We start from the raw sequence: 27,936 nt of genomic DNA on the forward strand, positions 1-27,936 counted from the left end.
CCCGAGAGGAAGGACTCCCTGCACCTCTCACCAGCGACTAATGGCCTGTGTGTGTGTGTCACACAAAGCTGATCTGACAGTCGTTAGAGCTCCTCTTTTTTTGCTGCTGGTGATTAAATCCATTAACTATGGGTTAATTAGAATACAAAAGACGTAGTAATTACAGTTTGGTAGGTCACCCTGAAAGCAAAGTGATGGTTGGCTGCTTATAAGCATGACTTTGTGAGCGCCAGACTCCGGAGCAGACTTGTTTTAGAGGAGTCCAACTTACTGCTGACGTAGACAATATTTCAGCTTCTGGCTGCAGTGGAGAAGAGCGACAATGCCGAGCGAGTGTACACGAGAAAACGGGCTCCTCTGTGGCATTTTAACTGCACACACGATAAATACGAGCTCGCGGTGAGGCCGTGGTGCCCCAGGAATGCTCACATGTGGCCTGGTGGCTTTCACCACCATTGACGAGGGAGTTAGGTGGCTTTTGGTCAGCGGGATTCCTGGTGGATAGCTACATGACGCCGTGGTTGTCCATGCCAGCTTCCTTTCTGGTGCAAGACTCTTGCTGAAGTGTGGTATTTGTTTACTCCGCACACTCACAAAGCAACCAATCACACCATTGTTTACGGGCTGACAGATCTCACTAAAGGACAAATATGCACGGAAATAGAAGCATCTGAAACAAACATGGAACGACATGGCAGACGGCAACATTTCTCAGATAAATTATAACTGTGCGAATGTCTTTGCATATTTATTTATATAACAATAAAACAGCCTCCGCAAGGCCAAAGTTAACTCAGATAAAACTATCTTGGCCTACCGAGGAGGATTTGGAAATTAAAAGAAAAAGCATGGAAGTTTAGGAATTTGAGTACAATGCCAAGTAAAATATGAGATAAGCTCAGTGTTCCTTGGCCTACAAGTTCATTAACTTAAATAAAATAAAAGTCATACAGGGCTCGTTTAATGTGCAATAACTGATGCATATTGCTGCAATCGACAGACCCTTCAATTTATTTAGAGATGCTTTAACGTAACAAGAACTCTCGTTAATCGTTTTGTTACTGGCATGGCCTGGGACAGTTATTTGGTGTGTTATTTTATGCTTGTGGCTACGGTGATGAGGGTGTGTGCGCCAAGCTATGGCGTGCATTTGGTCAGTGAGCCAATCTGAAGTAGTGCTATCTATCGTGTATATGATTGGACGACCGTTGTTCATTTTCGGAATATCGGCGGAAACCGGAAGCACCCGCAGAAAACCCACGGAGGTATGTAGAGAACATTCAAACTCCACAACAGAAGGCCGGAGCCAGAATCGAACCCTGCACCTCTGAACTGTGAGGTGGACGTTCTAAGTAGTGCGCCACTGTGTCGCCGCTGAGGAAAACAATAAATCAAGATTCCTGTTTAAAAAACACACATTTCATTTTCTTACTCCCTTGCTGCCAAAGTCACAGGACTGAGAAAATAACTATTTTAAGCTTAACAAGCCAAATAATGCTTTCAGCTCGCTCCCTTATAAGGTTCAGAGTTGACAATACTGACAAAACGTAACAAGCTCAAATAGGACCAAACGTATCCAAGTCAGTCACATAGGAGTCATAGAATAACATTAGTTGCCTTGCGACACACCTCAGAAGTGACTCAATTAATCTGGAGCTGCACATCCAAATTCAATGCAATTTTCTTGGTTGTTCATATGAACGTTTTGGACAATTCTCTGCTTTTCAAATGTCTTTTGGGCGAAGGCATCTTTCAGTTGATGACTATGCACCAGTGAACAAAGCAAGGTCTGCAAAGGTATGCTTGGAAATAAATCAATGCAAAATTCCTCTGACCCAAACCTTGTACAAAAGTCTTACCCAGATGATCTAAAGATTATGTAGCAGTGTTTTTACTTCCTGTTGGCCAAGTCTCCAATTGTTTTTGTTGTCTAGCTGGATTACAAAAAAGGAGAAGAATAACACAAACTGTGATTAATGGCGCAATGTTCATAACGTCCATTATTATAATACCGCTCCCATGGGCAGATAAAAATCAAACAACCATACCAAATTATTGATGTGATCCATTTGTCATAATGGAAGGGTAATGGAGGTTCTCAAAAAATCTTTGGTCCTTAAATGGCTATGCTGAATCAGAAATCGTTAAAGACTGGCATGAATTCACACGCCTCGAACGGAATGTGAAAGTCTTTGACAGTAATTCATAAAACTAACAAAAAACAGTCACCAAAGTGATTCAGCCGAGTCACTTATGTTGTGGTCAAGCTATTAAAATCTCAACCAAACGTCAATAGCTTTACGAAGGAGTGCGTGTAAATCATGAGACCATGAAACAGTTTCCCTTCCTCACATCCGTCATTGGAGACTAATCTGTTGTCTCCCATAACTTCATGGCTGCCAAGGGTCATTCGCCCTAAGGCACCATCACAGATTTTATCCCCTCAGTGGACAGATGTAGTGGCATAAGGGGGCGGTGGGGGCGGCCCGGATGCCCTCTCTCCGCCGCGCTGACCTCTCGCTCTCCTCCAGAGTCTGAGAAAGGGTCTCGAGGTTGAGGGGGGTCCTGGGGACTGGACACATTGCAGAATTAATTAGACACTCGGTTACCACTGAGCCTAATGTTTGGCCTCCCCCTCCTTGAGGTTAACTCCTTCCTGACAGGCAGGGAAAGTAATGGGGCCTCTGTGGCTCATTGGACCGCAGACAACTCTGCTGTGTCCTCTCGCTGATAAACTGCTCCTAAATGCTGCATTGATGCACATTCGGATCACACAAACACACACGCACACAGGGAGGAGATGGGAGGTGTGAGGCGGTGGGTGACAGTCGGGAATACTTCAACCCATCAAAGGCTTTTGCGGGTCATTTTATGGAAACAAAGGAACTCTTTTGGCGCATTATCTATCATCGAACAACATGCTAGGAGTGATTGAGGAGGCCAGGAAAGAAGAAAGCGAGCATGCGCCGACAGGATGTCCCTCTCGGTTGACGGCAGAACAAACTGTAGAGAGTTAGGAGAAGGGAGCCTACCTCTGTCGGATGTAAGGTGGGCCGCTCGCAGATGTGCTTCAGCGTGTGAAAGATTACTTCCCGTAAAATTTGCCAGGTCTGGTTTTCGCAGCGCTTTTGGCAACAACTTTAATCAGATGTGTCTCTGCCCATTGCTGAAGTAATCGAACTCATTCGACAGCAGTAATCTGATAGGAGAGGAGTTGGAATATTAAGACTCGTGTTTCATTTGATTAATTCATAGCCTACAGGATCTGTCCGATAGAAAGTCAAGCGCAGCATGAGATCATGACCCTGAGTTTCTAAACAATAAACATCTGTAGTGGACCGTGTTGCGCTCTCACCTTTCCTCTCTCATTTCATCCTGCTTCTCTTCCCTACGATAATATATTACAATCCACCTACACATGGTGCGCACACACATACACCAGGAACTGCCCTCCTGTAAAGGCACCCAACCAGCCATGTACTAAAAATATGTCATGACTTGTATGCTGTTGAAAATAGATTACTTCGGCTTGAGGCACATATCACCATAACACCTGTGTTAAAGCTGAGTCTGACTTCTTGAATGCCTGAAGAAAACAAATATGAGGGGTCCTTACGGGCCTCACGGGCCTTTCCTTTGACAACATTCTGTTATTTAGTCGTCGCCGGTGTATAATCATCCTGGCCTCAGTGATTCCATTTCCATTATGGTTTTAATAAAGATAATCACCGTCGTTGAGAGCATAGCCCTGTGTTTTATACTCTAGAATTAGACCTTTCAAAGGAAGGCAAAGTGGCTTTTAACATCCATATACCTTGCTTTATTGTTAAGGAAAGCATATTTAACCATATTTGTTCTTCTGCAGTTGGTCCACACAATGAAGAATAATTTTTGACCTGTCCGAATGAGTGAGCATTTAGATTGGGTTAGGGGCAGTGTCTATGCTGCCAATCACACTGAAACATGCATCAATGAGATTTCAACTGAAATATGAAAGGAAAGATTTTGTTTTATGTGTGACTGCACCATCACCACAGCTCACTAAGCACTTTCAAAAAGGAAAAAATATTTTTCTTAAAAGCTCGTCATTGAAAAAAAAATCAACGAATAGCCCTTTTGAAAGACTTTAATCATCTTTCTCTACAGCATGTCTTAGATATCGATGCAGGGAGGCGAGTTGAAAGAGTTACAAGTTTAATACTGAAGACAAGCAATTGTCGCTGTCATGATGAATGACGAATAAAGGCCTTATAACATTTCATCGATAGCATTGAGTACATTTACATTCAGTCAATATTTGAGTTAAGGTCAGAATTCGTATTTCTGAAATAATCGGAATAACCCGTTGACATGCTTCAACGGAAAAAGTTACTCTAGACTGAAACGACGACACATATCGACGTCAAGGCACAAACCTCATTTCCACTTTTTATTTTGTACTGTCAACAAAACACATTATTATTATTTTCTTGTAGTCTTGTGCTCTTGTACGCTGCTGTGACAAGAAAATTTACCCACAGTGGGATAAATAAAGTTCTATCTAATCTAATCTAATCGTCATGTCACTCACCACAGGAATAAAGCAGACTGTTTCGCCCTCACTCCAAAAGTGTGCTTTGCTGCTTGGTCTCAAAGCTCAGCCATGATTGTTTACATCTGCTCGTGTGAGTTGCACGCCAGACATACGGCCTGTCTACATACACAACCTCTTATTGACTGCATGTAAACGTAGTCGGTGTGAAAGCGGCTAATGATGAAGCTGACCAAATGACATGAAAATATAATTTGTCCTACAAGTACGTCTTGGAATGATTTAGTCACACAGTGAAAAAACAACTTGGAATGTGGTTGTGGAAACATGACCGGCAGATAAAGTACAAGCCTAAAAGGTGAAACAGTAAATTCCAGTTTGACAAAGTTCCATTGTGTGTATTACTGAAAAGTGAAAACATCCTTTTCCAGCAGGAAAAGCCTTCCATTCTGTTTTTCGCTCTTACTTCCATGAAAAAAAGGTTATTCAGTTCCTTAAAACTGCTTCTGGTAAAATCTTCATTGGAGGGAGTACTTCTTACTTCTGGCACTTCTGGCACATCTAAACCACACCTGCCGATGCCTTTCCCCACAAAGGATTTGGCAAGATGAATTAGTAAGATTGCAAACCTCTACACATGCCAGTACAGCTGCTTCGCAATGCATCCAGAATTATTGATATTAATAATGATTTTTTTAAGTGTTGGGTTGATCACAAATGAGTAGTAGTTAAGCAAGATGACAAACAAGAACACAATAGTTAAAAGTTATGAAAAATTCAAGCATTGTTTCCGCTGTCAAATGCAGTGCACTGAAACCATGCCCGGCTCAAAAGTAAACCATCAGTCAATATGTTTTCTGTTCAACACTTTAACTACTCGCCAAGAAATCAATTTAGCTCCTGAATTTCATGTACAAAATAGTGGACACATTCAAATAAATATAAATATAAATAAATTCATCCATACATAGTATATCACTGGTGAGTAATTCAAATGTTTGTTGGTTCAGAAAATGCATTAACCCTCAGTCTCAGCCTTTTCTAAAATAACAGCCCATGAGCGGCTTCCAAAAGCTTTGCTTTGACCTTTGGCTTAACAGGATGACTGACCTGTGAAGGATACGGAGACTGCCTGGCTATTGCCTTGGCTTGGCCTAATGTTTATGCTTGGAGGGGTGTGTCAGGATGAATGCAAGACTCTGATTCTTTGTAAAAACGGAAGGTGCACTCTGCCCCTTGGCAAGATTTGAATGTCAAGTGTAGATGGATTTTGAACAATGTAAGAACAACAAGTAGGGCTCATGAAAAATGCCCCGCAGTCTCTGAGCCCAAAGAGAATGCACACATCAGATTTTGAGTCCACTTTGTTTTGCGGGTGAATTAATATTGCTACAAATAGCTCCGTGCTACAAATAGCTCAGTGCATAATATATCTTATCAGCAGAGTATTTGTCATTGGATATCTTAACTCTTTAACATTATGGTGATAAAGTGTGTTTGCTTGATTATGGTCGCACAATAAACAATGACCGGTGTCAAGTTTGGCCTGTGACTCTCAAATACCGTGTCCACTGCAAAGTGAGCCCTAAGTTTTTCATTACACCCTCCAATTGGTTCTCAACTAACCACCCCCCTCTAACACAGGTGGTGGGATGGAGTGCAAATCCCTTGTTCTATATAAGCACCAAGAGAGGACAGAAAAAAACTAAGCCATATTTGTTTGGAATGTAATCTGGTTACAGATGTGACGCCAGACTAACAATGTCTGTGCTCTATGGACCACAAAAGAAGCAAAGCACTTCATCAAAAAAAAACAGTAACTGTCATGGAGCATACCCCATGAATACAGTTAGTATTTCATGTCACACATTTTACTGTGATCTTAAAATTTTAGAAAGTGTTTTTGAATGTTAGGGAATTCAATAAAAAGCTGCTTGGGTTTTTTTCTTCTTTTTTTTTGACGTGCTTGGCATTTGCCTGGGTGGCCCCATACCACCATTGGGGTGGGAGGTGGGGGGGGTTGCTGGGGTACGTACACAATACTGCATTATACATAGAGAACCCCACCCACATTTTTCTCCATGTTACACTCCTATACATTCCATGATGTGTTTTGGGGAATTGTGTGATGAGGCCCACACAGCAAGATGAGAACTTGAGCATAGTGTGAAGGAAAAGTTTGTTAGATTGCCATTATAAGCAATAAAACACATTGGAGAAATTGTTTTAATATTAAGTACACTAATTAGAGTTCTTATATTAATTGTGGCAAAAATTAATACATCAGTTCAATGTATTTTTTTATATTATAGTAATTGTTATCTAATCATTCTGAATGGTCTGAACATCTTTTGAGGGCAGCGTCAACTCGAGCAGATTCATGCTGCATGGAGAGTTGTGCCATTAAGGAAGTTGATATGGCTGGACCTCAACTGCCTTAACTTCTTCTTTAAAATATCAACTTCTGGTTGCATCATAGTCTTAGTAGTAGTGCCCATTAACTAATGGACAATTCCTCATAACAAGCCATTGAAAAAAAAAAAAAATCTGTGTCTGATGAACTCCCACTTCCCAGTTTTCTGTATCTCCATCAAAAAGGTCTGCAAGAAAACAGAACAGTAAAAAGGAGTGTGAGAATACTTTATATGGCATGGCCATAGAATGCATGTGGACTGAAGTAATGAAATCCCTAATGATTTTAAAATCCCCCTTTTCAGTTCCAAAGAGTGGATGGTTCCAAGAAAAGAGGTCTGCTCTAGTCACCTTTGCTTAATATGCTTACATTCTTGGTTCTCTTTGCAAAGTCAAGTTTAAAACGAAATGTTGTGCTCCTGGTGAGTAGACAGGGATGTGGAGATGGATTGTTAGGCCAAATGGTATGACCTTGGACAAGCTGCCGTCAACAGAGAAGAAATCATCCATTTGACCAAATCATTATCTCCACGCACTTGTTGATCCTCTAAAATATGGGAGGGCTTGCAGAAAATGTTGAATACAGCTGCAAACCTTCATGTAGTAGCCACGGAACATAACCATGTGAGCACTTTGCATTTTTTTTTCCATTAGTCCAGATGAACAGAGCACCATTGAAACAGAGACGACTCCCTCACGACTGACCCCTTAAATGGTGGCCATGCCCTTTAACCCCACCACCATCCTGTCACAGGAGCACACTTCTAGACGTACAAAGCAAACATTGGTACTCATTGGAAAATGGAAATGTAATAAGTGGTTTAAGATTATAGCCAAGAAGCATTTCCTCTTAATCAATCTATGTCACAAGTTCTTTTCTAATTCTTATGTTTAATTGGGTTTTGTCCTAAATTTAATTCATGCGCAAAGGCGATGCTCACTGGCCTTGTATTGTATGGTTGGTTTACTGGTAAAGATTGTGTTCAATTAAAATGATGATGTTACAACATTTACAGTTATGTTCTTTTGCGTCAGCTAAACTGGTATTGGTGTTTTAGTTCCGAGCACCAACTTTTGTTTTGACATGCATTTGACAGTTTTCATGCGGTCTGAGACTTGGTAAACAACAATTGAGTGGAGAGGGAATATTTTTAACCAGGAATGGGGACAAATGTTTGAAATATACTGTGGAGCGCGTGTTCAGACACAGCATTAGAGTTAGCAGCAAACAATTTGAAAGGGAAACGTTGTTTTGCTCGTCCACACCCTTCTGTCATTTGTCTTTTCTTAAGTGAGAGAGAAAGAGAGAGTACTCAAATGCGAGGGGATTTCTTTTATCCTTCTTTTGTATTCATGTGCTTGTTTTTTTGCAAGTGGAAAAGCAGCACGTTTTGTGGAATCCAGTCAGCCCACGCACTCTGTCAGGACACTTGATTCCAATTAGATATTTTTCTTTGCTGTCTTGTTCTGGCCTGCCTGGGCCTCTTGCTTTCATCCCTCCCATTGCCCTCCCTCGCTGTTGAACTCTCCCCACCTCTTTCTCGCATATGTCCTCTTCGAGCCGCCGACACCAATATGCCATGCTTATGTTATTTGTCCGGCCCAAGATCAGGCGACCCATGTTAAACGCAAGCACGAGACACATTAGGGCTGCGACAAAACTATTAAATGTTTTCCGTTCTATTGCACAAAACAAGTGAATATTAACCTATGGATCCTTTTGATTATAGTGTGAGGTCAGTCTTACGCAGTCACAGTCCTCCCACACATTCACTAATGATAGCCTTGCGCTGAGTTTGTACAATACATTTCAGCCACAGTACATTGGCCACATGCAATTCCTCATCCAAATTACTGTGATTAAAAAATTCCAACAACTTTTTATATGTTGCTTCTTGCTTTGTACGTGGTCGTCGCCTGTCTCTGCTTTCCTAATTCAGCAAACAGAGGTTATTAGTCCCACAGATTTTCAACCCTTGCTTTCGACTGATACAATGTAGTAAAAGTCTGTTTTATCTACAGTATCCAAGAATAGAAATGAAGCTCCATTTCAGTATAAATAACAGAAAAGCTCAATTTCTCTGTTCTTGCGGGCCTCGACAAATGATTTAGGGGACATCTCTCTTTAACCTAAACACTTCCAAGCAGGGGGTTCCTCTGCAGCGTCCAGCCCGTCACTCCACAAGTGAGGCCTCAAGTTTCCACGAGCAAAGCTATTGTGTATGTCAGCAGCATCCATCATGTAGATGTACAACTCTGGAAAGTTCTTTTTTTTCTCTTTTTCTTTTTTACAGTTTGCAATTTCATGGCGAGCCACAATAAAAGTCCAACGTTTAATTTAGTGTGTTCACTATTGCGAATGTCATTTTGTGGGGGTTGTGAGAATGGAGAGTGTGCAATTGAGTTTGTTATTGAGCTGGCAAGCTGGTCTTTCATTGGATGTAATTGCCTGATGGTGAGCTAAATGGATTTCTATTGGAAAGGCTGAACTTCAGTGTCACTTTGTGGTCACACACCATCAATTAATGCCTCTGGACAGGATTTTTCTACAGCTGGGCCAGGTTCCATAACAAGCTCAGTTTAGAACTGATACTCAAGGGACAGATTAGTACCAAAAATTGCATGTGGGGGACGGTATCTGCATGCCTGCTTGCTTCAGCAAATAAATGACTTATTGCTCACATGGGTCGAACCCTTCGACCCAGGGAGAGGAGATATGGATGAGAACATAGCCTATGGTCAAGGAGAAATTGCATTTACTATGTCCAAAAAAAAATCATCAAATTGCCTCTAAACACAAAGCACGTCCGCCTTATCCGGAAGATAAAAATCAAAGCCGTGCGTGGACTGGATGTAGATGGCAGATGAACTTCTACTATGTTATTTCCAGATGACTACGTTTGGCCATGCGTTCCAAAACCTCTAAAGCAAACTTTTCATAATTCGTAGATAAATCAATTCCAATTGGGTAAACAACCCCTATTCAATGACAAATGAGAAACTCATGTCATGCAAATTAACTCACGCAGGGCAGCCAAACAAAGTAAAGTGGCACAAATCATTCCCATGAAAAATATGATTAAGCAGCACCACCAGCTAGGAGCCACTTATGAGTTCCATGTATGTAGTATCTCTGTATCTTCACTGCTATTTTTCTGTAACAGTCCTTTTATTTTGTTTAACAAAATTGTGGGTATACTTAAGAAAGGAAAAACTCACAATGGCCACTGAAATAACTTGAAACTGACAAGACTGGAATTTACCAAAAAAAAGCATATTGACAAGCCGCAAACCTTGTGTGTATTTTTAGCATCTGAGACAAAACCCGAACTGTTTGGCAAGTCACATCAGTTCTATGTTTACAGAAACCAAAAAACAAATAACTGCTGTGAGACATGGGGGATGTTCTTTTATTTTCTGGGACTGCTTTGCTGCCTCTAGCACTTAATCTGTGCAGATTGCAATGAAATCTCTAAACTATCAAAGCATTTCCCGAAATGTGGTAGGCTTGGTTTCAGCTACAAGTCATGGGCCCTCCAATAGATTCAACTACACAGCTGAAAAGACCCAAGAATGGCTAAAATAGTAGCATTGATTGACATGTAGTCAAGCAAAGTTGGGACCACACAGGGTAATCCTTCATGGCTCTTCAAGGGCAAAAGCACGCATGCATGAATGATGGCCACTGGAGAAGAAGCGCAGCCTTGCCCCCACCTCCTTTCCTCTTAAAAAGCACTCGCTCTCCTTGAGTGTCTCCAGAGTGGGACAGATGCAACAAGGCAAGCCGACCTTCTTGGAAGGGTCAAGGGAAAACACAAGGACGGTTGGCGGAGGGGGGTGTTGACCTTAGTGGAGGTATGCATCACTCAGCGAAGATGATGCCATCTTGGTGCGCAAACACAGGCCCAAACGTGAAAAAAAAAAAAAAAAATCACGGTGGGGGTGGAATGAATGAATGAGTCTTGCCCTTGGATGTCTGCATTTCACAAGATAACCAAAGACAAGCATGCTCTGTCCAAGGCTGAGGGACATTTTGACGTCCCATTGACGTTGTCTGTCAGATCTGAAGGAGAGATTGTTCATGCCCCTTACAGTTTCTAGTACAGTGATGAGGCCCTTCAACTGAACAATAGCCACTTCATCCATCTGTCTCCTTGTGCGCCTCCGCCGTCTCTACTATTCTGTCTCCATATCCAACACCCACTCAAGTGACTGTATAAATTCAGATTATGGAGGAATTATTTTGGTCTGTCTGGCAATTAAATGCTCTTATGTGTGGCTTTCCAAGGCAGCCAGCCAAGCTCCCATCGGCACCAGTCCCAGTCAAATCTAATTCTACAAGCGTCTGTGGTAATGTCTTTGTCTGTGGTAAGGCGTTTTTATCAGAAGGGAATGTGTCACTTTGGATTGAAATATCCCCTTCCTCTCACGCTTCCTGAATCCCTTAGCGCAACAAAAAAGCAAAGGAGGATTTATTTCCCACGTGTAGCTCCAAACAAGATGAGACCATCTCAAAGTCATCAGACATTTGTGAGACACTCATTTCTTTTTATTCAAGTCTCAAGTTTTATTACTCACTGACATGAAACCTTAAATTTACCATCTCTGTTGGAAAGGACATTAAGTGATGAGGTTGCATAAAGCAGTAAAAATCCATTAATGTAACATAGATACATGTTTATTTTGGAAATTAGTGACATTCAACACATCAGAAGGCCACCGACTTTATTTCCAAGAGACATCACGTCAGAGCCATCCTCACCACATTGAGCCGCAAACGAAGGTCGCTCTCAACACACACACACACACACGTAAGCACACGCGGACGCACAGTTGCCCTTAGATGGGAGCCACTAACTGTGGCAGAGCCTGGCATCTAGCCAGAAGAGAGGATCTTAAGTGCGGAGCCCGGCCTTGCCTCAACCCAAATGCAAGAACCACTTTAAACACATTCTTTCACATATTTAACACGGCAGCTCAACAGCTGAGGTCTCCCAAGCACGGTTGAATCAGTTCGGGTCAGTGTGCAGAGGGCTGATACAGCATGGGGGGGCTGTGGGATTAAGCTATTACCTTAACCGCAGGAAGTGGGTGAAATATGATACTAGGTCATTTCACCAAGATCTCTTGCTAAGCAGTACTTATAGATTATTTTTTTCATGTTTACTTTTTCCGAACTCACACAAATAGGACCTATTTCAAGACATCTTCAGAAGATTATTTATTTCTTTAGAGTTTGAATTCGAAGTCTGAACAGGACCAAAACTGATCTCAAACTTTTACATTTTTTATTGCCACATTCGTTAGAAAAGTTGATGGCTTGCATTTATGAATAAAATTTCCGGAATGCATGCACCTGATTATACAAAGGGTGTTGATTTTATGAAACCTTGGCGAAAGTAAGTTACAAAAAGTGATCTAAATCTAAATCAAGTCAAACATATAAAAAAAAAAATGAAAATCTATCTAGTAATGTAACTATCTAGCAATGAATTGCCAACAAAAGATTATATCCCTTTTCTTATATTGTACTGTCCAAAACCAATGATGTCATTAAAGCAGCAAGGCAGTTACCACAAATCACATATATTTTCCTTCGGGAGCAGTAAAACATTTTCATTTATGAGACTACCATTATCTCATGGAGCATGATGTACAACTCACGCCGGACTTACCTAAAGACATCCTTCCATTCCTGCCATTTAATTTACTCACATGAATTCATTTTTAACTGTTCTTTTAATACTACAGTACTAATATAATTGGAGATTGTAAAATGTTTTAATAATTTGTGGTGATTATAATGATAGTGTAAAGCCACAATGTAATGCAGGAACAAGTAACACTAATTTTGTTTTCATATGTTTATTGTACAATATAGATACAGTATGTAAATAAAAGGAGACACTTATCTCAATTTGTTCTTATTTCTTCTAGATACACACAGCAGCTGGTCTGACATACAATCTGCTAAAATTCTTTCTCCACGGCAGTTCACATCCTCTTTTCCTACACCTGACCCTTTAGAAGAAGCACTTGTAGTTGTTCTTTGCTGTACCACAATAAATGTAATAATGCAGTGTGAGTTTGAATTACATCACACTCATCGTTATGGGCCGCCGAGATGCTTGTGGTACAACAGGTTCAGCCACCTTGACCGACTGAAAGGTGAACACAATCATTTTTGTGAAAATAACATTTTGCCAAATATCGCTGTTCAATATTTTCAATTGAAAATCCTAATATGTACAGTCTGGTAAACACAGAGTTCAGCCAAGCTACAGAAGCCATGATCGTAATGTGAAAAGTAACTAGAGATGTGAATAGAAAAAGAAAGGCTTTCTTTAAAAGCCGATTTCCAGTAATTCAATTCCTAGAACTCTTTTCCCCACCAGATAAGTGAAATCACTCATCAATTCTTCTTGGAAAAAGACAAGAAATATGGGGAAAGCGCGCTGACCGGGCAGGTTTTTGCTGCTACTGAGGTCACATAAAGTGTTCGGTTCTTGGGCTGTGATTTGGCCGTTAGGTGGATAAATTAAAAAAAAAAAAAACACACAATCCAGCCACTTATTTTTCTTCCCTCCCCAAAGGATACATTGCAGATTGATTGCTATAAATCTGTTCACAGTTTAAAGATATTAAAGCGTGAAAGAAAATAAACCCTTTTCTACTATTCAATTCCCTCACCTATGAGAATTGATATAGAATCGTATTCGTAATGCATCAGAATCATGAACACCCAAGCCTTAATAAAACGTTAGCCGATTAGAAAGCAACTTAAAGCTTTGCTTTACATAATTAAACAAACTGTCTATTATTTACACATGACCTTTCGTATTTAAAGTAACACAAAAGTACCTAACACAAATGTTCATATAACAGGTAATAAAAGACAGATAAGAACCTTCTCACCAACCTGCAGTCGCTGAAGCCCAACCCCCTCACAATTCTCTAGTACATCCAACATCGTTGTATAATAGTGTTTACAGTGTAAAAAAGTACATAAAAATACATATGTCTGAGCAGAAACTAGAATGATGGTAGACAATTATGGTAGGGCTGTCAGCAACAAGGGCCACAAACAGCTCAAAGCCATGGGGAGCAAGCCACACAGTGACCGCCCTGCCACAGAAAGACAAAGGAGTCAAGCAAGACTATAGGCAAAAAACTCCAGTCCAAGACCCCCCTGGTCCCCGGAGACCCTTCTATAGTCAGAGCCTATTACAGCCCCAATGAATGAATGCAACACACAAATAAACAAACCAACAAATAAGTAAATATGCGCTTTTGAATGGTGTTTTCAAAGGGCGAGCGGCAGACTTTTTATTTAACGGTTACAGCACACAAAGATTACCCACACAGCCCTCCAACAATGAAGGAGTGTAAATGAAAGTGCACACCATGGTGCATTCTTAACACAACACATTATTTGCTGTGCTAATTTACCTCCCTATGCACATCTGATAAACATCTGGTCTTAATGTGAGGTCTTACACTGCTTTGCTAGAGATGTCAAGTTGGACACTCTCATGAGGACACAAAGCGCTGCGCTGAGCTTCTCATTTGTTAAGCAATTTAATGATCTAAAGAGGCCCTCGGATAATATAAATAAATGTACAGTACATTTACTGTACTACCTTTTATCAGGCAGGATTATTTGAAGGCTACATGAAGCATGTAACCTTGATGTTGGGGGAAAAGAGACCTTTATGTGGGCTCTCACTGAAAATACAGTAAAAACATTGAAAGACCCTTTGGTGAAAGATGTGGTGGTTATTATAGGGACAGATAACACGTGGGAGCATGTGGAAAGAATCACAATCAGACTCGAACACACGCAAGTGCAGTCCCACACACTTCCTGTCAAAAACATTTATCCCACATATGAAATTTAACCAATTTGATGTGGTGGAATGGGAGATTCGCATCATGTGCTGCTGAAACTTTGGCTGCATGTAGTATGTGATGCTAGCAAATTAGACCGACACTTTGAGGAATGTTGAATCGATTGATGCATTTGAGAGACCCAGGATAAATCCCATTCGAAGCTTCCCGGGTTGGATCGCAAATATTTCCTGTCGATTGTAAAGAAAATATACGGTTGGTTGACTAGTAAGTGTTTTGTTTCTGGAGAAAGAATTCCTGCTGATTTAGTATCTCATTTTGTGGATGCTCACTGAACTAAGCTCTGGTGTGGTGTAATGTGGCGTCGATATGCTATGTTACACAACATCATACCCGCTAGCAAATACGGTAAGGAAGTAATACGCAAAAAGGCACTGTATTTACTGGTTTTCATTGCTTTGTTTCATATTAATGACCAAGAACAGTTTTGCAAACAATTGTTTACTGTAATTATGACTGTAATGCGCTTGCATATAAATTCAGGTAGAGTGACACTTTCGGAACAGTGAAATATTTAACCTCCTGGATTTGCCTTTGATTTGGGAAATACCACTGTGGTTGTACATCATATGTGAGTTATTGTATTATTCTCACATCTCACTTCTTACAGTTTGCAGTGATGGTGATGATGGATAGCCACATGCTGTAAGGTCATTTGCACTTGATCCATTTTTGCCTATACACAGTCGAGCATGGACGGGACCCGATCTCACTTTTCAAGGGGGCATGCTTTGAGTTCCAGAGGGGTGCACATGAAAGCGTAACAGAATATAAAGGAGTGCCCAAGGATACACTGCAGCGCTCAATGTGAGGACAATTTAGCCCTGATGGAAAACCTGGATCAAAGGCCTGGCCTCCATAATTGCACATTCCCCAACAAACACTATGCCATTTGAAGAGCGGGCCAGACCTCCGGACTCCTGAGACATGTTCCTGTGCACAGTGTACACATTGGCCTTGTTTCTTTCACCTTGCAGTCTTTATCTCAATGCCTTGCCGCAAGATTAGAGAAATTCTTTCATTCTGCAAGCGTTCAGGATTTTTGTTTGAATGTGAAGAATCCAAGCGACGCTACCTCAAACACGCTTGCTGCGATCATGCCCTAAAACAACTCTTGGATGTAGCAAACGTGAACTGTCATGTCCTAGCTGTTGTACAGGTTGAACTTTGGGTTGCAATGTGCAAGACTCACAAAAATAACATTAAGTGTTGTGGTTATATAAGGGGCGTGCAAATTAACTGTACTCCTGAGATTCTGAAATGAGTTACTGCTTGCCTGAGTAATTCTAATTATATTAAGAAGATCTGTTTAAATTCATTTAGTCAGAGAAACTATTGCATGGCTCTCTGTCTTTACCTGTAGTAGACGCAGGACAGATTTTCTCCCAAACAACTTCAACAACAACTTTTCTTGTTCTTTTTGTTGATTCGGTTCACTTTTTTAGGTTGGGAATTGATAGCGTTTGATACTGGATTTGCATTCACAAGGAAATATTATAGGAGGACCAGAAAGCAACTGTTGAGTATTAGTATAAAAGACAAGTCTGTGTCATCTGGCACAAGAATGTCACGCAGCTCCACCAGTATTAAAGACCAGCGATTCCCAACCAGGGTGCCGGCACACAGATCATCAGGGGTGCCATGAGAGGAAAAAAAAACCTGTGTATCCACCTGTTGCCATTCATACAGCAGACGCCAGTTCCTGCAAGTATATCAGCTTTCAGACTGTGAAAGTCCATTCATAAAGGAAGGAGGAATTATTTTAGCATTTTTGTTTTGTAGTTTGCGTAAAATGGGCACCTTGGCTCCATAAAGTTAGGGAAATACTATTGTATACCAACCACACCATGCCATCCAAATGATTTTATAGATATATTTTTTAATCAGGTCACAGAGGGTGTAATGATTTTCCATTGATTGATTGATTGATTTTTTGCAGGCAATGATGCTTTGTGACAGTGTGAGAACAAACGGAGGTCATTCTCTATCCAGTGTGTCGTCATTCTGACCCAAATCAGCATGCATGTATGCTCCGGTTCACTCGTGATCCTGAACACGCTATGCAGTAGAGAAAGGACTGATAGATACTTTGCAGCTAGATGTTTGAGACCTTCACACAGTTGATATGGGATCCCTCTCAATGCCTGATTGACTTGGATCCAGTCGAGTGTGTAGATTGCTTTCACCAATCTCCACTGGGCTACACACAAGATCAGATAGAGTCTTGAAAATGACATGGAATGTCTTGGCAGTACTGTTAGGCACCGTGGTAAATATTTCATAATAGCCAAGAAAAACGAACATTAGTTTTCTTCAGAGGAATCATTTTGGTGGACCTTGGTTTTGGTATGTTATTGTCTTTACAAAGCGTAATGTGACGGGACTTCCTTTTGCTCTGACACCACCCATTTGACTGGATGCACTGATATTTGCACACAATATCCTTTCAACACTGTTCAGGCGGCATCAGAAAACCATGGCGGTAGGGCACACACCGACTTTTCAGTACATGAGAGCCTTTTGAGTGCTTACTGCAGGACTTCTGATGGTTTTATGTTGCGTCTAGACTTTAATAAGTGGTTGCGTTTTCCTCAGAGCACACCCCAAAATCTCCCTTGAAAGTCAGATGATGGGGCTTTTGTTGTTGTGCTGAATTAAAATAAACATAACTAATAGGCCAAAATGTGGTCAACCTTCAGTTTAGTGTTTCTCATGGACATCTTGGGTAGTGTTCGAAACAAAATGAAAGAACCAAATGTAAGCAGATTTTTAAATTGTGACATTAAAAACTTTGACTGTAATAAATGTAAATAAAAAGTGATTCCGATAATGGATGGGTGTCTAAATAATTGTTATTCTTAATTAATAGAGTAATTCAGATAAGATTTTGTAATTATTGCATCAGTGTAGTATAAATATCAATGAGTAAAGGGCCGTGTGGTTCAGGGAGAACTTATATTCACGTTTGTCATTTGTGGGTCACCTGTGACCCATCCTAATAATACCTGGTTAAAAAAATGGGCCATCAGATGGCTTGACTCATAGGACACACCAACCATATCATTCTCCAATAAATCCTGGCCTATTGTTAATCACAGAGGATTTTCTTTAAATTAAAGCTAGCAAATAAAAGCTCCATTATAAAATAAAATGATTATGAGGGCTGCCGTATATAATTCAAAGCTTGGGTTTTGACACAGAATATGAATATATGAATGTCACTCATATCATCAGTCAATGCCCTTCTTCAATAAAAGAGGTATTTTAGGATATGGGACACGCGTTTGTTAATTGAAAGGGAGGCAGGGGTTAAACAATTCTTTCAACGTTGCAATCTGTCAGTCTGCACCAGTGCATGCTGAGACTAAGGACCGGACACAGGAGTCAAGCTGAGCCCTTCCAAGGACATTAAACTGTAGCAGCCGTCGTCTCGGAAACCCTCAAAGCAGCTGCGTGCTGTGTGATACTCTTACACACGACCATCCTCTGACTTGAGAGTTATTTGGGGCATTGGCAAGATAATATAGAGCAGAGAGATACAACACATATTAATAACTCCTCCATTGAGTGTTTATCCAAATAAATCCAAATAAAAGTCACTAGTCTAGTCCCGCTTGTATTTTTTCTTGTTAGGCGTGCTATGATGATCATGTACACGTGACTACGATGTCACTTAAAAAACGGAACAAAGAACAAGTGCTGTATTTGTGTTTGTACATCTGTTTGTTCGGGCATCAACCACAGTTGGGTGTATGCCAAGATGACAGTTGGCAAAGTCAGTTTTGCTGATGACTCATTTGTGCTTTCTGTTTGATATGTATACGGACGCTCACAGAGCCTTGCACTTCGATCATTTCATCCGTCATATGTAAGATTCCGGGAAGTTTGCAGATACCAACGCCTGCATAAAACATAGGGGCAGTATTGATATTTAAAATAATTATTTCTGCAAATGGTGGAACTTTTTGAAGTGCAGGAGAAGATATGGCAAACAGTGTAACTTTCTTTTTCGGACTCGTCTTCACTCTGTCACTTTGCTCTGGTCTCCTCATTACTTGTGTTTTCATTAGACTTCTTTTGAACAGCTTTATTTGCCAATTACACATTGATTTGTGTTCCGTTAAAATGCTGCAGGGAGGAGGCGTCTTTAGTTTTTTGACGCTGTAAGAGTTACTGTATTTATTTAAACCCTTCTGTCATGCTTGTGAATTTGCATTCGTCATGTCATTACATCAATCATTTTAAAGCAATACTTCCACCCATAACATCTGTTACATGATTTAATGTTGTCATGTGTTGGTTTTCCTGCCACTGTTAAACACTAATGTAATGACATATTATAATTGATTTACACCAAATCAGCGTTTCTTATAATGTTAGAGCTAATATAAGGAAATTTGATTAGATTTACAAACACGTTAATCCAAACAGAAGAGTCTTTGTTTTACCAAAGCTTTGGCTTAATACGTAATAGTGTTCAAAAATGGACATAACTTAACAATCATAGTCCCCCCCCCCCCAAAACAAAAAAAAACACAACTCAATCGGCATTGAAAAATTCATGTTTGATTTTTGTCAGTTTTTTGTTGAACGTATCCCAAAAGATGTTTCTTATTATCATAATTCTGCAGAAAATACTACTGTGGACAAAAAAGAGCAAAAGTCTAAGTTACTAGTGATTTAATTCCTACTGAGGTATTGCACAAAAGCTCTATTTTCAATATCGTAACAGTATGTTGGCCCCACCCTCTTACATTAGTTATCTTGATAAGCTGTCACTCAAATCAAACTCCAGCATTGAGTTAATCCATAGAGAACTTTGCGACCTTATACCACTGCAACCACAAAGTGGACCACACCTTCAGGAAATGCAACCACAGGATGTGTATAGTAATTGTACCACAACATTTTACCAATACCATCCAAAACCACTTTTGAGCAAACAAATGTCAGAGGCAATGTGTGTGTGTGTGTGTGTGTGTGTGCGTGTGTGTGTGTGTGTGTGCGTGCGTGTGTGTGTGTGTGTGTATGTGTGTGTGTGTGTGTGTGTGTGTATATCTATCTATCTATATATATATATATATATATATATATATATATATATATATATATATATACATATATTTATTATAAATTGTTTTATGTTATATTTATTATATTCAATTAGATCTCATTTATTCCTTTAGAGAATTTTCTAACGAGACCTTGCATTTTGCAGCATGAGAGGTTTGACACATTAGAAGGACGTAAGCCAGCTGCAGTTCTGATCCAGAGGTTCCGAGCGTATGGGCCATCACAGTCCAGTGCGAGGGAGGGTTTGCTGCTGTGAGGCTACTCCACCTAATCCCAGGCTGCATTACTCAACCAGTCCAGTCAAAGAGCACACAGACATGGGGACTTCCCATTTCCTCCAAAGACATAGAGGGATACTGTATTGCCTCATGAACCACTGAGGTAATATCATGACTTCAACCGAATACTGCAAAGTCAAACCCACATTGTCCTATAAGTGCACACCATATAGTTTGAGAACATACAGTGTGTAGACATTGTATGCACACAAAAAATGTGGAACACAATCGTGGAATCAGTTTAGTGTAGCATTGAAGACATCACGCAATCGTGGCCATTGCCAACAATGAAGGTACCGTATTTTCCGCACTATAAGGCGCACCGGGTTACAAAGCGCACCTTCAATGAATGGCCCATTTTAAAACTTTGTCCATATATAAGGCGCACCGGATTATAAAACGCACCTTCAATGAATGGCCCATTTTAAAACTTTGTCCATATATACTAAGTCCATATATTTGGACACGCCTGCCTTAGTGGCTCAATATTGGTCCATATATAAGGCGCACCGGATTATAAGGCGCACTGTCGGCTTTTGAGAAAATTGGAGGTTTTTAGGTGCGCCTTATAGTGTGGAAAATACGGTACTTCTCAGATAAATGATTTTCCACAAATCCTCACAACCCAGAATTCAGCAATAAGCGAGGTATAAACGTCTCGATTTGTAAAATAGCAAAGACTTCTATACGTACCAAAGAAAATCCGGACGTCTGTGTGGGCTCCGCCTCCAAACCAAATGCCAGCTCTACTATGACACCTGTGACAGATGAAACAGTAGTTGTCAAAGAAGAAAGTAAAGAAGCTGAGCTAATGGTTAGCTTCTCTGGTAAATACATTGTGGTTGCAAATGTTAACCATTGTTAGTTTTATTGTACTGAATGACTTTGGAAACACATTAGACAAACACTGACCACATATAGCAGCTCCTGTTTTCATGTGTTGCTTCCTAGAAGACTATCGTTATGTTTTACATCCATGTAACAAAGTCCATGCCTTGGCTGATCTCAGCATTGTTCACAAACACAATGACTTTGAATTGAAGTGTTAAACAGGTTTAATGTTTACAGTTCTTTGCTCTGACCGTATACCAAGCAGATCTGTGATGAAAATAACTTGGAATATACCCTACACCATCACAGCATAACTGATGGCTTTTGTTAATTAATAACATAACTAGTCACGATGTTTGGAGACATTCAACAATAAGGCCATGGCATATTCACTCAAAATAACTATTAAAGGTTAAAAAAAGAAAGAAAGAAAATTAGCTTTTCATTTCAAAAGTCACTGTCAGAAAAATGGACTAAAAAAAAATATATATATATATATATATATATAGAGAGAGAGAGAGAGAGAGAGAGATGTGTGTGTGTGTGTGTGTATTTGGAGACTTGGATATGTAATTCACCTAGCCAATCAATGAACATGACTGTAGCGACAGACTGTGGAACGTCAAAAGAAGAAATTACCTTATCTCTTGTAATGAGTGGTGCACAATGCATTTAGTCAGAGCAGATACTGATCCAAAATTCTCGAGGGAAAATCCGTCACATGGGTATGCAGCAGCTCCACGAGGTATTGCTTGCACGCAAGTCTGAAATTACCGTTCTCCACAGTCCCTGGCAGACATTGTACATACACCTTTAGGGCGATCACACTGCAGGCAGAGATGTTACTATGTTGCAACAAGGCTCAGAAAAAAAAATGACACCTCTCATCAGAAAGAGTTCGCATAAGTGTGGCTGCGGTGGACTATTTCTGAGCTCAATAATGTGAGCAAAGCAGTAAGAGTCATCCAACATTCATTTGCCACATAGCAATTAGGTTGTTTTTAGCATATAACAAAGGGACACCGGTTGTTTCAGCAAGATTAGACACTTTGTAAAGCACAAACCGTGGAATATTTGCCTTGATAGATAAATATGAACTTGTGGATAAATATGAACTTGTTCTATCTCTTAAAACAAACAGGGCCATATATTTCACTTGGAATAACAGCGATCAGCTGTATCAACACTCCTCCTACTGCAGCCAGCCACCTCAAGTGGGAAACTGGAGTCTGAGAAACATCCATTTGAAGAGACAAGGCAAGCTGCTGTATTTTTGATTAGTCGAATAGGCAAACAATCATACACTGAGCCTGTGTTTGTCCCTCACAGTACAATACAAATGTCAGTGCTGGACCATTAGTGCCAATTAAACCTTCCTTGCTGGCCTAAACATGTTAAGAAGCGCTGACCTGCAGATCACAATCAGAACCTAAATTTGTTCAATGAAATTGTGGTAATCTGGAACAGTCTATTCTTTTCATACCAGAGTTTCTCTTGGCTGCACTGCTTCCATTACATATATGTACATAGATGATTGTTTTGTTTTGTTTTGTTTTGTTTTGTTTTGTTTTGTTTTGTTTTGTTTTGTTTTGTTTTGTTTTGTTACTGTCCAATCAGATTTCAGACCCTATGTGCTGCCACGTCACTCTAATCTGACTTGGATGTCTTCAGAAAAAGTAATCCTGATAGATGTTATGTAAACTATATAAGCAATGGGACTGTTTTTTGGGGGGTTTTTGCCCAATCAGATTTCAAATTGCAGAGCTGATTGGCCCAAAATAACATAAATAATTTCTGTCCTCTGATTGGCTGGTGACAGTTAGCCAACTTTGACTCATTGAACACATTGGCAGTGATCTGCACACATTAATACAATAATGGTCAGCAATTCTAATGAGTTCCATGCTGTATTATTGTGTTTTTTGTGTCGTATTGAAGGTGTCTACAATTGTGACATGATAGTTATCATAACAAAAGGTGATCAGGTAAATCCCAGGTAAATAATGTACTACACAAGAGGAATCACTGAACTTCATTGTTGGTCTCTTTACTCCAGGGCCAAAAATAGACAATATCAAGGGGACAAAAATAGTTCATTAGCATCATCTAAATTGATCTCGGTAAGATGCTGTGTCATAAAAAACCTTCTCTGTTGAATGCCTTATGTGAGTGAGAGTCGTTTAACTTTGCACTCTCCAATAATCTAACCTCTGTTTACACTGGCACAGCTGTTAGCCTTGCCTTTGTTCAGCCGTCTGTGCGCTCCCTCCCTTTCCCAGCTTGATAACATAATACCCTGGGTATGTTTCTACAGGGCAATAAAACGAGCAGGAGCCACTATCTGCTTTTTGATTGAGCAACATCAACAGCTTTGGACGCAGTCCTCAAACACTTGAACATTGCAATGTTTTTCTGCTCCCATATCATATCTCAGACCTTTGAGTTGTTGCAACGCTCGCCCTTTCTTTAGCATCCATGTATTTATTGAACTATCTATCCATCTATCCCTCTACCACTCCATCCCTTCATCCCTCAATTTCACCATCCATCCATCATTCCATCCATCCATCCATCCATCCATCCATCCATCCATCCATCCATCCATCCATCCATCCATCCATCCATCCATCCATCCATCCATCCATCCATCCATCCATCCATCCATCCATCCATCCAAATAACATCTGGATAGTACAACAAATATAAAAGTTATTTATTTGCCCTAAAATATACAATATGATTTTAAAATATGAGTCACTGTTGATTTTGTTATGGTAGTTGTTTTTACTCTTTGTCGCTCTTTGTTAAGGTAATGAAGAATTCCTGTTCTTGTTTGAGCGTTTAATGTCAAAGCATGCAGGTGAGGTGTTGACTTCAAGTGTTTTCTTGAAGCCGCCAGCATGTGGGAGACTCGTGAACCACCCTCAAGCATCCCCTGTGGTCTCCTGGGAACAAACCTCACAGAAATCACAATACTCAAACATCTTTATACAGGCGATTGCAAAAAAGAATCACTGCATTTTTCAAAAGAATCAAATGGACCTCCGACCCGATTTAATCTGACATGTCAGAGCCAAGCTTCAGCAGTTCTGCGTTGCACGGCACGTCAACTTGCAAACAGAAAAGTCTGTCTTTTTGCAAGCCTCTGGGGAGAGTTTATAGCATGCACCCATTGACACACATAGAGTGTGAATCACACCAACTATGACCCCCATACAAGCATGCCTACTGTAGTCACTGGACTGCACAAGTCTGGAGGGACTCTGTGTTTTGTTTCCATCATCAAAGCGATTGGGTTTGGGCTCTCCACCTATCACTCAGCAACGCTCATGGCCACTTGGACCCTGAAATTTTACCCCGGGCTGTTGAGAGGAGCGGGTGGAGGGGCCAAAGAGACGCACGACTCCTTGGTCTTGCTCGGCACGGCCGGGGGTCACTCGGCCATTCTTCTGTTGCACAAAAGACTGCTTCAAGTGCCTCTGTGACAATGGCCCTTAGATCACTGGAGCGTTATGATTACTGGTTAACGTGAATGCACTCTGTATTAATTGAGCCAGACTTAATGTGAACTTTTTCGTTTTTGGTTGGCATGGAAACAAGGTAATAATGTCCAGTAACCATGACTAAATGTTCATGGTGCCCTGCATTAATGAGATTTTTTTTTCTTTTCTTTTTGGCAAGGCACACATGATTAAGTTCGAGGCTCGTCGTGAGCCTGCTAATGAGAGCAACCTCTCATTTTCAACTGCTTTGCAAACATATTGACCTTCACAAGCAGTTCAAAATGCTCAAATCACACATACACAAAAGGAAAGTCCTTTCGGATTCCTCAAAATGAAAATGTTAGAATGCTGACATACAAGAGCCCAACTAGCCCTGTTACTATCTCGTTGATCAATATAACATAGTGAGATGAGATTTTATAAGATCATCATAAAAATAACTATAGTCCAGGATGGATGCTATTTTGTCCAGGCAGCATCTTAGCCAAAATTTAGTTTGTGATAATACCGAGCCCCTTTTGTAGTTAACGCAGACCCCCCTCAGTTGCACTTATTGTGAGATTTTCCAGCAGTCCGGCTTCTTTCAGCATTAGTTGAGTCAGTCAGTGACAGACAGGCACCCTCATGTCAAAACATTGTCTGCTGCTGCCAGTCTGCAGCAACCTCAGACAGCAGGCAGCCAGCCACAGTTACACTCTTACCCTCTGTATCGCTGACATGTGCACTGATTCCTCACAGCACATGGTACTTATGGTAGAAATGTAAATAGGAGCCCAGTCGTCACTTTCATACATGCATGCACTGGCCTGAGTTCTTTTTTTTTTATTTACACCTCTACAAATTAACGACTTTCAACACATGAGCTTTTTGTGAATGAAGTGTGACCATTCAAGTCATTGTCACAGCCGGACAAGCTAATGACCTTTGATAGTGACACAGACGAGTGTAGACCAAGGTTTCTCAAACTGGCGTGCAAGAGATAATGGCGGCTTTTTTCCCCCTGCAAAAATTTAAAGTTGCCCGTATCAAATGAGATTTTGTTGGGGTGAGAGAACATTTAAACAAGTTTATGAACCATTTGTCTGGCCATGAAAAAAAGTAGATAGTTGATGCTTTTCCTCATAGAGCATTTGGGAGAGCATAATCAAGTTTGAATGTGATGGAATTGGAAGTTTTGAGCTAAAAAAGCGACAACAATATTGCAAGTTTATCATACAATGCTGTATTGCTCTTTGAAATGGTTCCCTTCCCACTTGTCTTGTGTGATTATTGGTTTGATGTCCAATCAAGAAGTGTTATTATTTTTCTTTTCAGCTACCAAAGCCGAGTAAGCGGCGCTTCGTCTATAATCTTTGGAGCCAAACAGGCATTTTTGAAAATAATTACACACTGCGTTATGTTGAGGTATGTACGACACCCACTCGTGCACTGACTGTGTACTATTTGTCATGCTGTGTGGAAAATATTGCTGCTGCTGCTGACAGATTTACAACTAAATTATGATGCTTTTTAAACTTGCGGGGAAGACAAAGAAAGAGGAGAAACTCCTGTTGCATATGAACCCCCTATAAACTGTTGACATTCATTCGCAATTATCAGTCTTTCCAAACCCAAATAGTGTATAGATTATGTCAAACCCCGTCCCCGCAGGCCTTCATCCTATGTTTTAGATTTTCCTTCTTGTTGGAGGAGGGAACTATCTAAAACAAGCAGGATAGCAGCCATCGAGGATCAGCGTTTGACAACTGCGTTCTATTGAATACGCTACAAAGATGATATTTAATGTTCAAACTGATTAATGTTATTGTGTTTTTTATTTTGCAAATGGTCTCTTATTTTGAATATCATGTCTTTAACGTGTTCCAAACAAGCTGGGACAAGTGCAACACAAGTCAGTAATAATTGAGGAACGCTCAAAAAACACCTGTTTGGAGCATTCCATGGGTGAACAGGTTAATTGGAACCTAATGAGTGTCATGATTGGGTACATAAAGGCTCGACAGGCTCAATTGTTCACAAGGATGGGCTGTGATTTACCACTTTCTGAACAACTGCAGTAAATAAACAGTTTAAGAATAATTTCTCATATAGGGATTTCATCAGGAAGACTGTGAAGTGACACCAGACGGATTAGATCTATTTTTTTCATAATCTAAAATAACTATGAATTACAACCCATGTTGTATTGCGTAAGCTTTTGCAGGTAAAAAGAAAAAAATCTAAATAGCTCCAAAAAGTAATGTACGACAAAAAAAGTGACATTTTTAAATCAGCCGCCAAAACACACTTAGGGTTCGTGTAAATCCATCTCTGATTAAAATTTTCTGTTGACCTGTGTAATTTACTACCCTAATTGTGTGCATGTTTTAACACAAACACACACGTGAAAACAATGCATTAGGTTTGCCACTTTAAACTAACAATTCAACATCCTGAGAAAGGATGCTTTTAGCTCCAAGTTTTCTTTCCTGCCAACATTTGCACTGACATCCTCATCCATCACTCAGCAGGCAAAGCAAACGAACATCATGAAGTTATTTTAAAGAATGCCAACCTTCACTGGTGATTTACATCATGCGCTGGAGCCTTTACACTAACAGCCTGAGCACAATGAGGATGGAAACGGGCTCATTAGTTTAGTATTAACAAGGAGGTGACACGCTCCGGTGAGATGGATTCTCAGCTTTGCCTTGTTTCTTGTAAATGAGTTGTTGCCGCAGCGTTTCATGTTTGTGATGCTTCTGCTTCTCTGCAGCAGCACAAACTGAACATTGTCTGTGCCTCAGTTGATAATTTAACTGCCTGTGAGTTGACTCAGTAAATATGTCGAGGAAATCAAATAGCAAATAGGTTTCACGGCAACAGTAGGCATTCTTCTGACTTGTTACTGTGAGAATGTGATTCCACATTTTCTAATAAAGTTAATTTTCTTGTCACTCATATTATCGGCCAAAGGCACAATTATGGCCATTTTCACTGTCTAATAAGATTAAATACAAGTGCAAAACAATTTAATTGGATTGACGGTCAGAGAACGATTTGTTTAAGAATATTCATAACTGATAATGTTTACTCTTTTTAGACTTACTGTATTTGTCAGTGCAAAGTAGCACCACGATAATAAAAGGTGGCCTGTTGTTTATGATGGAATTACAAGCATTTACTTCTGTGCCATTGTGGCTTTCTATCCGCAACCTTCCCCAAAAATAATACGAGTTCAACCTGCTCACTCAACACTGATACGATTAGCCATGAAAACATATTTCAGCAAGCAAATTCCTGTTCTATCTCAAGACTTATTCTTGGTCCATGAGTCCACTTTCTATCCATGTGTGGGAGAACCAGCAGATCTTATTTACTTTAGAGAAAATTGAAATGCCTGAGTCGCCTATATTCAAAC

General features: G+C 40.3%; 1 long non-coding RNA gene across 1 annotated transcript in view; it reads left to right on the top strand.

The window, feature by feature from the left end:
- The window catches only part of LOC137840788 (uncharacterized), a 144,811-nt gene extending 122,482 nt beyond the window's left edge, over positions 1-22,329 (top strand). Inside the window, exons 7-8 of the long non-coding RNA XR_011087827.1 lie at positions 20,070-20,305; positions 22,175-22,329. This is a non-coding gene — a long non-coding RNA (uncharacterized lncRNA). The remainder of the gene's footprint in view (positions 1-20,069; positions 20,306-22,174) is intronic.
- The last annotated feature ends 5,607 nt before the right edge of the window (positions 22,330-27,936 follow it).

The sequence above is a fragment of the Syngnathus scovelli genome, chromosome 12 (genome assembly GCF_024217435.2).
Source record: "Syngnathus scovelli strain Florida chromosome 12, RoL_Ssco_1.2, whole genome shotgun sequence".
Taxonomy (NCBI): Eukaryota; Metazoa; Chordata; class Actinopteri; order Syngnathiformes; family Syngnathidae; genus Syngnathus; species Syngnathus scovelli.